The sequence below is a fragment of the Chlamydotis macqueenii genome, chromosome 12, assembly GCF_036417535.1.
Source record: "Chlamydotis macqueenii isolate bChlMac1 chromosome 12, bChlMac1.mat, whole genome shotgun sequence".
NCBI lineage: Eukaryota > Metazoa > Chordata > Aves > Otidiformes > Otididae > Chlamydotis > Chlamydotis macqueenii.
Genome location: NC_141567.1, coordinates 18,085,651 through 18,100,450, shown reverse-complemented (window position 1 = coordinate 18,100,450; position 14,800 = coordinate 18,085,651).

Sequence of the window (14,800 nt, the reverse complement as noted above, 5' to 3'; positions counted from 1 at the left end):
AGTACTTTTGCCTTTCTACTGAAACATCTGGAATGTCCTATAGCGAAATCCTACAGCAAACAACTGTTTACTATGGGTGCGAAAAAATAAAAAGCACGTAACATTCCTGTGAAATAAAACATAACTATCCCAAGAGTAACGACAGCAAAGAGTAAGCAGCCTGTGCTAAGGCAAATACAGATTCAAATATGCAGATTGAAATTTTAATACCTTTTACTATTACTGTGTTTTCTGCAGTAATTTGTAAGCTATTTAGAAAAGCTCTACCATCTACTAAAAGTAGATGCTATGAATAAATCACACGTGATATTTCCAAGCTGTTTGTGGGATTTAATGTTGCAGGCCAGACCTGGAAATCTTGCTCAGACTGTAGTGCGATGTGAGGATTATCTATGAGGTTGGCAAATTTTTGTATTGGACAGAGTTGTATTAGAAGGATCACTGTATTTTTGGCAGTAAAATTATTTTTCTTCTCAAGATGCCTCTGTATACTGCAGGATGCTAATAACAACAGATAAGTTCCTGATGCATATATGGTCATCTGGAAAACCCAGAAATGCTATGGTGCAAAGCACATGTCACTGCAAAACTGTAAAGAGTTTTGCTTGATTTCTAACCATCATCGTTCTTCACTGAGGCAGACCTGCACACTACTATCTCTCCCTTACTTTCACTGTGTTGGGCCCGCGCCAGAATAGTAACGGCTGCTTTGTACACTGAGGCTTTTAGAATGGGGCATTGGCATGTGTGGGTTATTCTTCTGTTACTGAGATGACTTGTGTGCCAGAAAAAAAATGAAACCCACAACTGTTTGTGGCAGAATCCAAAGGTTTCTCTCTTGCACCCATGATGGAGGGAATCAGAACGTCTGCACATCCCTTCAAATGGAGGAGTAGGAGAAGAGTGCATGACAATTGTATTGTTTGGAATTGACCTTTTTATTTGGAACTGCTGCATTTGAAAATGAGCAAATTTGAAAAGTGCAGACAGAAAGAGGGCTTTAGGGTACAAGACTGAGAGCCAAAAGACATCGGCTTTGTTCCCAGCTCTACCATGAATCTCTAGGGCTGCGTTTAGATAAGTACCATCCCTGCTTAGGGCTCCAGTTTCTCCAGGTGTAAAGTGAAGATAAGGATTTGCGAAGAATTAACTGATGTTTGTAAAGGGCTTGGATGGCATGGATTGAAAAAGAGTCATGAAAACACAAGGAAGCCCTGTATTGCTGTGGCTTTCACATTTAGGCTTCTACTACAAAGCGGCTTTTGCTAGTTCTTTAACAAGCAAACGGAATGGATGCTGGGTTTGTCTGGCATGAAGCTAACCTGGCAATACTACTTCATTAGGGCTAATAATAATTAACATCCTTTTAACCTTATAATCCTTTTTTTTTCCATTTTTTTTTTTCTTCTCCTTAAAGACAAAGATCCAGATCTGGCTAGAGTCATGAATACATTTTGAGCAATAACCTGCATCATCACTACCTCAAAGTAAGAATCATTAAAATCACATTAAGGGTAGGCAGAAGCCCATTAAGGAGTTGGGGACTGGCTGTACTTGAACTTCTTGTTTCCAGGCTTCTCCAGTTTTAAAGTACCCAGACTCTCAGTGCAGCACAGGAGGTTGTTAGTGAGACTCCTTTTTATTTTAATGGCTTTGAAGGGACGTGATGGAAAATGAAATCCCGTTTCAGGTTTAACAAAGCTTTGCTGGAGGTTGACTTTGTTATGGCTGCTGTCAGGGGGAGCTGGATCCCTCTTTGGAGTCAGCCCTCGCGTAACACCCTGCTGTGCAGAGTTCTTTGGATTCCTGTAGCCTTCTGGTGGTTGGTTGCACAAAGTAGTGAGAACAAACGTGAAGTCTACATAGACTTACATAAGAGAGCAGAAATGGCTGCTGTTTCTGCTTCCTGGCAGATGCTGAAACTGTGAAACTGCAGACAGTGGGTTGGTTCTAAGAAGAATCAAATGGGCAACCCCAGAACACTTGTCTGCAGAAGCAGGGAAATTCAAAGTAGAAGCACTTTGATCCTATTTTTGGAGGAAGAGAGCTGAATGCTTACTGTGATTTTAGTGTCAGAGGCCCTGACAAAGCTGGCTCTTGCTTGGAAAGTATTTAACCTATAATATGGATGTATTTGATATCTCTCAAGTCTTTTAAAATTAAACATGTTAAATGTAAAGAAGTGTGGCCAGGACAGATGTACAGGGCATGTGGTTCTGTAAATGTGGGAATGCGATAAGCATAAAATCTTCAGTATGAGTGACATCCATCAAGGCCACTTAAAAGGTGTTTGGGTAGAAGTCAGATCTGTTCCTGCTGCCTTGCAGACCACAATGGAACTGAAAGCACTGGAAGAGAAGGTCTCACAGGTGGAGACGCAGGCACAGTCTTAATTTTTGCCTGGAGAGAGACTCCAAACTTAACAGTTTTAATTTGGGGCTTTTATACCCACTTAGCTTGGGAAGTAGCAGGCACCGGGAGACTTGGAGCCCCAGGGTCTGATACCAGAGCAGACAGCTGGGAGATGGGAGGCCTGTCTTGGGCGGGGAAAGGTAGTGGTGCCAGGGCTGGAGTGGAAGTCTAAGCAGTATCTTTTTCTAGTCATTCCCACATCAAGGTACAGGATACGAGTGAGTGACAGTGGGGAGCGCTGCCAGTCACCGTGGTGTCGAGCACAGAACCGGCAACAAGAAAAACAGACTTAGAAAGGCTTTCCTACCAATGCTATCGTCACAAGATGATCCATAGCGAATCTAGGCTTCCTACTCCTGCTCTGCATATGGGTTTGAGAGGGCATCACACTCTCCATATAAATAGCTGGGCAGCATTTCACAAAGAAAGCCCTCCAGAATTTTTTTGGTCACCTGTCTCTTGACAGGTTGTGTGCGAAAGCAGGCTTTGTGCCTGTTCTTAACCGTTCTGTAAGACTCGGGTGTCATGGTTTGGCTTTGCTAATAAAAATGGTGACATGTAAACAGAGAAACAGCAGATGGCAACCAAGAGCTTGACTGCTAGTGCACACAGTGCAATGAAAAAAGATAATAAAGGAAAATAATGCAGGATAATGAAGTAATTCCCTGTTCTTTGATTTGCAAATTAATTATTTGTATATCAAGTAACAAAAAAAATTATAGCGCCATATGCCTGACAACCTGGGTTTTTCTTATTATATCACTTGATCTAGTAAAAGATACTGCTACATCCTGCAAACCTTGCCTCACTTAGAACTTGTGAGCCTTTCGCAAACATGTAACCATGATCATTTTCTCTGTCCTTCCTGCAACTTTGGTCTACTAGGAAAAAACTAAAAGAATAGGAAACCATTTACAAAAACCACTCTAAATGACATTATATATTAATTTATTTTTCCAAGCTGAAAATAGAGCTTCCTGTTTGCTAGGCAATAGCCTATTATCTCAGTATTACACATCAATATATATTTAAAAGAAGGATATGAGCATCTAAATACAGGCACTTCCATTGTGGTTTTTTGTTTTGTTTTGTTTTTTTTTGTAATTTAGGGTAAAAATCCAAACTTAATTTTCATTTTTAAGTATGTGAAGCTTTTGAGGCTCCATCAGTGTGCCAAATTAAGGTGTTTTTTTTCTTATACATTACCCAGCATACCACAGCAAAATTTGTTATTTCCAAATCAAAGGAAGCAGTTCCTTCTGTCTCTTCAGATTTGTTTTTTTGTAAGCTACTTTAATGCCTCCAGTTCTATCATCTGCACTGTATGTAAAGCAGTAATTTGTGCTGACATCATCTAACTGCCCTGAAGAAAAAATATGTTGCATATCACCAAGGAAAGGGAGAAATTTATCTATAATTTAGGACAATAATGGGGTTTAATTCACAGAGTCTCACAGCATCTCTCATACTGGCAGAGTCTGCTATCATTAGCGATGTCTTGGGATTCTGTTGTGTGGATATAATCAGTTATGACTGAAAGGAAATCGTTATGAGGGCCTCAGTTTTGTAACCACTTCTGGCATTTGTAATCCTTTGTAGCAGTCGTGCTTATGACAACTCAGGAGTCGTTTGTTTTTGCAAGCAAGAAAACCCACACAAATTATTGACATTTTAGGGGGGGTCGTTGTAGTGAGGTGCTGATGCTGAACAACAGGCAAGGTCGTCCTCTCCAGCAGTAAGCCACTGTGACAGCCCGGATTGGTCCAATGGACTTTTGGTGGTTATTTGTTGTTCCTTAACCTGCCAGGCCTGTGCTGGTGGTCCTGCCTTCAGCACAACACCATACCACTGCAGACTGCTGCAGCAGCCATGGGACACCACTCACTCTCCATTTTCAGGCCCGTGTAGTGTCCCTAAGCTGCACACAGAGCTCCCTGGGGGAGCTCTATCCAGCAGCATCTGTGATCTTATCTTTACCTTCCTTGTGCACTTTGTTGTATCTGTGTTTTTTTCCCAGTGGGTTGTTAGCATGGTGTACTGCTGAGAGCTCTGTCCTACAGCTGTGCTCTCCTCCTCTGTCAGTACTCTAGAGTACCAGGAAGGCAGATTTTTCAGCTAGTTGTGCAGTATCCCTCCACTCTAGGATATTTTTCAGGTTGTATATTTTGAGATTTGGGGTAGGACTTGTTTTGGGTTTTGTTGTTTGGTTCTTTTTTTTTAATATTTTGTGTCCGTTCCTTGTGTTTAGTACATTTTGCATGCACGTCTGGTGCTGTGCTATACACAATAACAGCACTAGTGGCTTTTAAAGGTGCCGTGGAATGATGGATGTTACGCTTAGGCTGGATTACAAAACAGCCATATGTGTTTGGGAACAGGCCACCTCTTCCTTGCTGCCAGTGCCTTCTGCAGGCTAAGTAAGTAGTAACATGCTTTGATTAGGCTTTTTAGGTCTGAAAAGCAGAGCCATTTAAGGCCAGGATGGCTGTTTCAGGGATGTTGCTTCGAGGCTCCTGCCTACACCTTTCATCATCCAGTTTAGAGCTAATGGTACCCACCAGCCTCAGCTGCGTAAGTTAAAACAGCACAAGGCTTTTCCTTCTACCGGAGATACAATCATAGAACAGTTTGGGCTGGAAGGGACCTTCACAGCCCATCCAGTCCAACCCCCCTGCAAGGAGCAGGGACATCTCCAACCAGATCAGGTTGCTCAGAGCCCCATCCAACCTGGCCTTGCATGTTTCCAGGGGTGATTACTCCCTGTTTAATACTAACACAGCACATTTCAGTCACAGATACCAACGTACATTGCTAGACACTTGAAGTGCCACTAGTCCTTTTCTATAGATAGGAAAGAAAGTAAAATGAGAGAATGAAATTTAGGCCAATTGTGTAGGAAATCAGTGATAAGATGAGGACTGGAATATAGTTCTCAGTTCTCAAAAATTCAGTCACATGTGTCCTGGTTCCTTAGATTTATATCAAATCCAGTCCTTCCCAATGTTTGTGAAATGAGCTTCTTTGACTTGATCCTCAGTCCTAGCAGAGGGCTGTGTCTAGTTTTGGAATAGTCTTCCAGGAAATAGATGACAGGTTTAGTAGCCACTGCATGCTGTTTGCTGTAAGGTTCAGTATGTTAACATACAGCAGGTGGAATAATCTATGTTTGTGGTTCCTGTCTGTGTTAATGTAGGCACAGGAAGATTCACTTCATAAGAATTTAACAATTATGTACTTGTGTGACATCCATAGATATGTAGGCTTTAAAACCAGAACACATCATCTAGTGTCCTCTCTACTACAGATCACAGGATTCTTACCTCTCACACATAGCTTAAGGTTAATCTAGAACATAATTTTTGAACTTCCACAGTTTTTAACTTCTTAAGACTTCAGATGGTGAAGAATAACCGTATCTTGAGTAGCAGGGTTCTGATGGTTAATTAGATTGTTAAAACTTTGTACCTTATTTCTAAGTTTCAGCCACTGTGTATCTTTATGTCCTTGTCAAAGTTCCACTTGCATTCTGAAATCTCCCCTACTAGATAAGTTTTAGACTCTTAGCTTTCTCATGAATAAGCAAAATAGATTAAGTTTCTTGGTGTCTCATTAATAAAGCAGATTCTTTTCTGAGACCATAAATCACTCTTGAAGCTCTTTGTGTAGTTTGTCAAGGTGCTCGCAGCTCTTGTGTCCATGATGTTGGGCGGTGGTCTCACTACATGTTTGATGGATTACTTCCTTCTAAATTTTATTTGATCTTTGCTTGTTTATTAAAGCATCACCTTCGTTCTTTCAGTTACTGGCTTATAGTACAGCCTTTGTGTCCTGTGGCGTTGTCTTCAGTTAGCATAGATCTAGTACAGCTCATCATGTTATATGGCATAAAAGGCAATATATTGCCTTTGGTTTAAGAAACTATGTTTCTGTTTGAAGAGATGGTGTATCTGATTCAGTAGATAATACATTTGATTCAGCAAGTAATAGATCTGACTCACTGAGTCATTTATTTGCTTGGTAACTAGTACATATAAGGTAATTAATGAAGTATCTGGCTTAGTATATGATCTGTCTTTTTTTGTCCTGAATAATTAACTTGTGTATGTGTGTGAGATTCACCTCTAGCTGTCCATAAAATCTCTGTCAAATTGGTTTTGTGACATGTCTTTCCCAGTGGGTGGTTAAAAACAATTATTTCCCTGTTGTCACATAAAATACAGCAGCAGTCCCTCTGAATGTGAACATGAGCTAAATATAAACATACAATGCATTTGCTTGTCGGTAAAGATGGTATATTTTTAGAATTCAACTGGAACCTTACAATTTCTTATATGTAATTGAGAGTCTCAAGAGACTACTGCATCTTGGATAGCCAAAAGTCTATTTTGAGTTCTACCCAGTGTAATCTACACTTCCATCTGCTCCTTATTTGTGGCAGTCTGAAGAATGCCAGCATGCAAGAGGACAAAAGCAACCCCATTTTGACACGGCTAGAACTGCGTCGGTGATTTTCTTGGTAGAAAAGGCAGTAGGAGTAATTGATTTAGCACGATTGGCACAAAAACAGAGAGATCAGGCCAGATCAACGCTGGACTGATTTCTTGAGGATTTTTCTTGCTGAATTTTTAAAAAAAGATTTTGTTTTGTCATAATTCCAAAGAAAATGCTTTGATTTTGTGTAAGTTGTAAACATCATAGTCACTGAACTGGAGATATTCTGGAGTGGAATGCTTCCAAGCTCTGATTGCCACTGCTTTGCTTTCCCAGTGCTTTTAAAATATTCATATTCTTCTTTTTCTAATTCCTCTACTTTAAATGGCCACTTTCTGATACTGGGAGCAGGATACCTGCCTGATTTGACGCATGTGCAGTCATTTGAAATTCAGAGCTACGTTGGGTATTTCTGCCTGCCCCTACCTTGTGTCATACTGATGTGCCCTGACTTGTTAAAATTGGCTTGACTTTTTTTCTGCCTAAATACCATTTTATTGAGGTTTCAGTTACTTCTAAGTGCAATTAATTTTTGTAATAACTGTCAGTGAGAGGTTATTTTTCACCTGAAGACAGCTGCTGAATGTGCGCATCTGAGAGAAAGGTGAGTCCTTTGTCATTAGCACTGTGAGGTTTGTCCAAAGGACCACACGCATCCTCCCAGCTCTCCCAGTGACCTGAGTTCCTTTAATCCTTGCGCTTTTAGAAGGTGATGTGCTCGGGCTGCTGTCATTGAAACACAGAGCTAAAGCAGGCTTAGAATATGAGATGAAAGGGGTTGGAAATCAAGGTGTTGGAAAACAGTTTTTCCAGGGATTAGTTACACTGGCTGAGAAAGGGGGAGAAACTTCCCAGAGAGCTTATAATACTTGATTTCTTTATAAAAGATAGATGCGTCAGGACAAAGAATTTAAAATGGCTCCAACATAAATGTTTTAAAAAGAAAATGGAGAAACAGACAGTTTAATCTGAATTTTTTCTCAGTCATTTTACATACAGAAATTCTAAGCATTCCCTAAAGAATACTTTTAAGTCAGTAAAGACATACATATTGTAGAAAATTATAGTGCTGTGCTATTGATTTAACTCTAGCTATGTTCTTCTCCTTTTTATGGTGTTGGAGAAGAGAGAAAACAAGTCTTCCTTAATTAGTGATCAGGTGCAGTGAGTTTCAGCACATTGACTGATGGATATGATGTGCAAGCAGTGGCTTTTGCAGCTCCTGTTTACACGGAGGGAAGAGAGAGAGGCTGCCCTGCGCAGCTGCATCCCATGGTGGGAAATGCTCATTCCACAGGCCCGTGGCTGTAGAGGGATAAAGCTCTCACAGCCTGTGCTCTAAGGCTCTGCTTGGCACTGTAATGTTAAAGAGGGGTGTAAGGCAGGTGAAAGAGTGTGCTGGTAGGTTGGGTATTTGCTTTTTTCTCAGTTAAAAAGGAAGTATGTTTTTGACTGAATCAGATATCTTTTGCAAAACTTCCCATTTTGCTGAAGAGGTCATGCTCCATCACAAAAGTGGCTGCTGTTTATTAACCAGTGTAAATGGCTTGTCTGTGCATGAGTAGTACCCGGTCCTTTCCGAATACGTGTCTATCCCAGTGACATCCTGAGGCGGATTTCCTTCTGCTTGTGTAAAGGTAGGTGAAAAATGGTAGGAAAATAATATGTAGAGTTTTAAAATAGAGGGAGACTTCCTATTTGTATTTAATCCTTTAAAGTATTTAAATGTAATTCTTTCTGTAGTAAATTCAATTATTTTGTAGACTGCACGACTAAGGAAAGCAGGGTACAAGTGAAATGATTACTACAAAGAATCAGGAGCAAAGTGGCATAGGACTTCTATTCTGGTTACTTTGCACTTGTCTTTCCTACTTTAACTGAATAATTTGTATTTTGGAGAGAGGAAGCCTAAATGTGATGTTTGTTAAAGATTCATCGTCACCTGTCAGATTAAGATGTGAGAATGGCAAATAAAGAGGCCAAAGGCCTTTCATAGTCCCTCTAGCGATGTCAAATTACCTTGATATAGTGTATTCTTCTAAGATTCACACACTTCTCTTTCAGATTAATCTCTTGGGTTTTGCTTAATTTTTGCAAGAAAAAGCTCTTTTTTGATATATGAAATTTATAATCCATTTGTAATCAAACTGTCTTGTGTTTGCCTGAGACTAATGGTTCTTTCTGGCTTAGTGCTACCAACTCTAGGATCAGGGAGGCTGTAGAAAGTCAGTGACTTGCACAGGAGAGCAGAAATGTGTAGCTTAAAAAGATACAAATATATATGTTGGGAATGAAATTGGATCTTCAAGACAACAGAACTTCGCCCCTGCTCTCAAAGCAGAACTGTGGGCATTTGTCAGCTGGAGCCAAGAAGGACAGAGAGGGAGAAGCTGTTCATTAGTGCACAGAGGCTTTAAGGAGATGGCTTTGGAAAACTCATGTTGTATGGAATAGCCCTCTGCTTACAGAGGAATTATTCCAGACTTTCTGTGACCAAGTCTCTTGGTAAAACAGGCAATTTCAGAGAAGGGTGATCACAAGAGATCGTCACATTGAGGTTTATATTGGCTTCACTGCTCTTTTGTAAACTATCTTTAGGACATTTCTTTCTTATTACCTTATTATGTGCACTTGAAAAATACTTCAATTAAAGCAATTTAGTATTTTATTAATATCCAGGCGATTCATATCCAGGCAATTTTTGGGCAGCTACAATAAGAAGAAATGGAATCTCAAAGGTATTAGAATTTCTGGCTACCAGCTCGGTATTTATTGCAAGCATTATTGGTTTAAATAATAAAAAACAAATTACATGCTTTATTTTTACTTCTGTCACCAGCTAGAAAACAATTTGGGTCCATCATCAAGTTGCTGAAGGGGAAATTTTCTGATGAATGCAGCACAGCAATAGTTGATTACTTTTGTAAGGCAGAAGTCAAATAGCCCAGCTCCTGAGATGTGGCTTCAGGGCCAACTGTGTGTTCTGCTAGAAAGCTCACAGGGGCCAGAGTATTGAACTGGTTTCTGGTTCCTGCCTTGCAACTGACTCCTTGTGTTATGTGCTTCTAGGGGAGTCACGTCATGTGCTGCTCCTGTTTGGCTTATGATTGTGCACTTTAGTTTGAAGATTAAAAATAATCTTGCAGCAATTCAATAAAATCAAATTAGTCTACCATTATAAAGGATGATTACCTGGCTGGGTTTTATTTCTCATAATGTAGTTAATAAATCCTCTGAATAACAGGAAGATGGGAACAGCCAAAAGGTGAGATGGTTTTTGTTAATTTTTCATATATATCCAGGAGTTTTGTCTTTGCAGCAGGAAAATAAGCCATTCCTCATAACTGAATTCAACAGTGAATAGAGTTGGTTCACCTGGTTCCTTGATCTTTCATTATGATCATTTGTAGTAAGCCTGAGCCTTGCTGAAATCACTGGAGCTTGTTAGCAAGCAACCAGCAGTCAGAGAGGAAAGCCAAGGAAACAAATCTGGGCTTTCCCCAAGACCTAGGTTGCTGCATGATGTTTCCTTATGATTCTCCTCATTACTTTTCTTTTTGCAGTGAAGGTTCAGCAGGTGGTTTGTCTCAGCTGAATTTTGAGTTTGTGTAGGTCAGATCCATTCCTCATTCTTCTCCATACTTTCTCTGTTTGCTTGGACAAGTCACTTAGCTTCTCTCTTACTTCCTCACTGGGAAGTTGAGAGGATAAATGTGGTATAAATCTGGGAGACTCTTAAATGCTGTGTTAATAGGGATCGTATACGTGCACTTATGAAAACATACATCAGTAAATATCTCTAGCTGTTCCAGTGGTTGTGTCACACCTTCCAAATTATATAAGATGGTTTTGCTGACACTTGCAGAAAATGGGATAATAATGCAGTGATACAATGCCCCACAGTTATTTCATCAGCTGCTACGGTGCGGTGGTTGTTTACACTTCAGCATAGTTAGCTTTTCTATCCCAAACAAAAAGCCTGGGTCAGGGGACTGAGTTGATTTCACCAGTGTTTAGGAGTGAGCTGGGGGCTATGGTTACTTCCTCCATTTCTTAGTGAAAAGTCAAAGCTGTTCAACCAATTGTGGTTCCAAATCGAAACCCAAAGTGTAAGGAGGTTGTAGAAGTTGTTTTTTTGCTCTCTGTATTTTCCCTCTGCTCCTTTCACCTCCCTGTTTTCTTTCCCCTTCCCAGTCTGATGCCTGCATAGATCCTAAATTCAGTCCCCATAGATAACACAGCAAGGGCATTGCTGCATTGTATTGCTAAATTACTCCTATTGTTTGTTCTTTGTCAATGTCTTGTGTGACAAATGGAAAAAGGAAAACATTTAGAAAATAAGAATGTAAATCTGCCAGAGCTGCCAAATAATTCATGAGCAAGGTATGCCCATGAAAATGAAAAGTTTGCATTTTTATTATGGATTCCACATCAAGTATGTGGTGCCCCTTTTTCAAGACAAATTAATGTGAGCTATACCTACGCGACCTGATTCATGTGCCAGTCTGAGCTTCACTCATTCAGGATGTTCAGTTGCTTTAGAAGTACTTCTAAAAATTGCTTTAGTGGTGTTTGCTTCAGGCTAGACTTGTGCAAAGGACACTTTCTTTAGCCCAACAGGAGCTATTTACAGCAGCTGGAATATCAAACCAATGAAGGAAAGATAAAGATGTTTTGTATTTGAGGAGAATAGAAATTCCAACACCCAAACCCACTGGGTTTATTTGAAATTGAGCAGAAGGCTTTGCAACCCTGTTTGAATCTGTTCTGTCAGGGTGTGATTGTTTTCTGGCTTTTTAACAGAAAATTAGCAAATGTAGGCAGAGGAATAGAATAAAAAATCTGAATACTGGTATTTTCAATGATGATATTTTTGGATGCCTGCTCTGGTAAAGGCCAATTATTTTGCTTTATGAGGTTGAGTCAAACTGACAGAAAAGAGGGAGAATGAATTCTAGTAAGGTGAGAATACCCAGTGAGTTACAGTATGCAGACCAGGCAAAGTGCACCTGTGGATAGAAGCTCCTGAGTCTGAATCTTTATGCAGTCAGCATCTTATGAGGTTGATTAGCACCTTACTTAATAATCACCTAGCCTCTACAGAAATTCAAAGTGAGCTTCATTTCTTCTCTCCACCAGACATTTATCAGTTTATTACCAGCGTAGCCTCATAAAGGAGTTGCAATGATTGCAATATTGACCACTTTCCTAGAGACGCAGAAGTGAAGTGACATGACTTCCCCAAAAGTTGCACAGCAAGTCAGTGACAGAGGTAGCTGTGTGCCACCCGTGGCTCCAGTTAAAATCTTGTCATCCTACTGGTCTTTCTCACCTCACAAAGGGAGCATACAAGCAAGTTCTTTGTTTTGTACTTGATTGGATTTTTTCCTGCTGTGATCAGGAAAGAGAAGATTTTGCACTGGGCTGTTGGTGTTCATTTATAGCTTCCTGCTGGTCTACAGGAAAAAAAAAAAAAAAAACAGACTGGAAATTGAGAGGAAAATGCTTTCTGTCACTGCTCATAATGTTGCAGGAGAAGTTGATAACTTCTCTCCTTGTGACTTCCAAAGCAGCAGTACAGCTCATGTTCAACATTGTGACCTCTGAATAATATCTAGATGCAAACATTTTGGCAAATGTTTATTGATTTCACACCTAGGAAAGGAGGAAGTTTTGGACTCCACTCCATTCTCCTGTACTTGAAAGACTTGTGTAGCTGGGTACAGCAGAGGCTGTGTTCCTGCTGAGATCTCCTTCAAAGTCTATAGCAGCAGCAGCATTTAGTGTTCTAAGTCTCAGGCTGTCCCCTTTGGATGTAACCTTGCACAAGAAATCTGGGCAAGACCATAATTTGGTTTATCTAGGTCACTATAAATGATGTTTTGAAGCCTACCTTGCTGTTTTGTTATCGCGTACTGTCTTTATTTTGGGGTCTGATAGAGGTGTATAATAAGATAAATACTTTGGCATGTTTAACAGCCATAATTGCTATGCTTCCTCCCATGTTCTAACAGGACAAAGTCAGGGAAGCCTTTCTGGGCTTCTACATGCCCCAAGCACCGCTTATGCTAGCCCCCACTCCGTTTCTCCTGCCAACTGGCACAGCCTTTTCAAGTCATCACTATGGTATGCTTTGGGCAGAATTATCCCTGATATAATCTCAGTGAGGTCAATGAAAAGACGAGTCTGATTTTCTGGAAATGCATTTTCTGTCCATCCTGCCTGTATGCATTTCTTCCTCTTGCCTTTGTCTATGACCTCACTCAAAACCAGTATGGTTAAATTGGGAGTGTTCTGGGACACTGGATTGGTGCAGCAGATGCCATGGAAGGTGCATAGTGCTAGATGGATTGTTTTCCTTAACCAGTGTGTGTGTTAAGTACTAGGCTAAATCCTTTGGATTAGAAAAATGAAAGGAAGAGAGAGTATTTTCTTTCCCTGCCTTTGATTTTTTTTTTTTTTTTTTTTTTTGTACTTATTATTTTGTTCTGAACTGGAATCAGCATGCTTGGCACATTTGATCTTTTCAATCTATTCCAGTTATAAAGATTTGAAGTACCGTCCAAAAAAAGTGCTGATTCCTTCACGATAGCACGCAGCAGTCAGCACAGCACTTTGTCACAGCTCTGCTTGCTGGCATGCTATTTATATCTGTTCTTATCTTTCCCCAGTCCTGGCTGGAGAAGCGCAGCAGGCTGGGGTCTGCACATAGACCTCCAGTGAGCCCTGGTGCTCTCCTTCACCTCACGTGTCCTGTAATAGCAACAATACCTTTAACGCAAGTGCTCGGACATTCCTAAAACCAGGCACCTGGAACACTCAGGCCTTACTCCTTTGTGTTAATGATGGTCTAAATACATTTTCTGGTCCAAATCTATTTTAAGTTGTACTATATGCAGACTCTTGCATATTTGAATCTTACATCAGTGTCAGAATAATCACAGAAGTCTAACAGATTGTACTTACACTAGCGTAAGTGTGGGGTAAGGGAGTGAGGCCCAGAAAATTCAAGCCACTCTTCCCTTCAGACCTGTTGTTTCAAGTATGCGAAGTCTTTGAAAATGCAGCGGCTGGAGTGTATGTGCTATCCCTTTTGAGGCTTTCTGTGGGGAATGGAACAGTCTTGAATTAGGTAAGAGATGAGGCAAGTGGATGCACAGCAAGAGAGCTGTGAAGCTGGAGGAGGTGGAAATTGGGGCTGAAGGCAGAGAAGTTAGAAATCTGCCTGGGAGGGCTGTGCAGAGGTGCCATTGCAAAATAGCTGTGAGAAGAAGGCACCGTGAGTGCAGAATCAGAGAACAGACTATACAGACTGTGAAAGAGAAAGATGGGGCCAGGGAGGCAGCTGTGAGACACCAGCTGGGCCTGAGAATTGAGGAAGATGGGGCTGGGCTCAAATGAGGGGAAGAAGGATCTCTACAAGCAAATGTGGTAGTTCAGATCTGGGGATAAAACGACTGAAAACAGTGCTGTGACTGTGCAGAGTGGGATTGTCCCGCAGATGTGTCTTAGAAGCTGGATGTGTGGAAGTAGACTTCATTTTACCTCTACGAGTGACCAAACTCTTTTGAGAAAAATGAACAAGAGAGAAGGCAGGATCAGCAGCGTGTGACCTGAGACTGTGAAGCTGAGAGAGATGGGGCCTGGGAGGCAGACGCTCTGTGACACTGGGAAGAGGGTGTTGCGAACAGAGCAGAGACAAAGCCATAGGGAGTTTGAAAGGGAGGGATTGGAGTCTGGAGTAGAGGCTAATCGACCTGTATAGACAAAACAGCATTTGATCCTCTAAGTGACTGCACTCGATGAGTGCATTCCCTGTGGTTTTTCAGAACAAGTAGAACCTTTGTAGAAAAGCCTTGAGATCATTTCAGTTCCCATGTTTCTTCCAGTTTTCCAT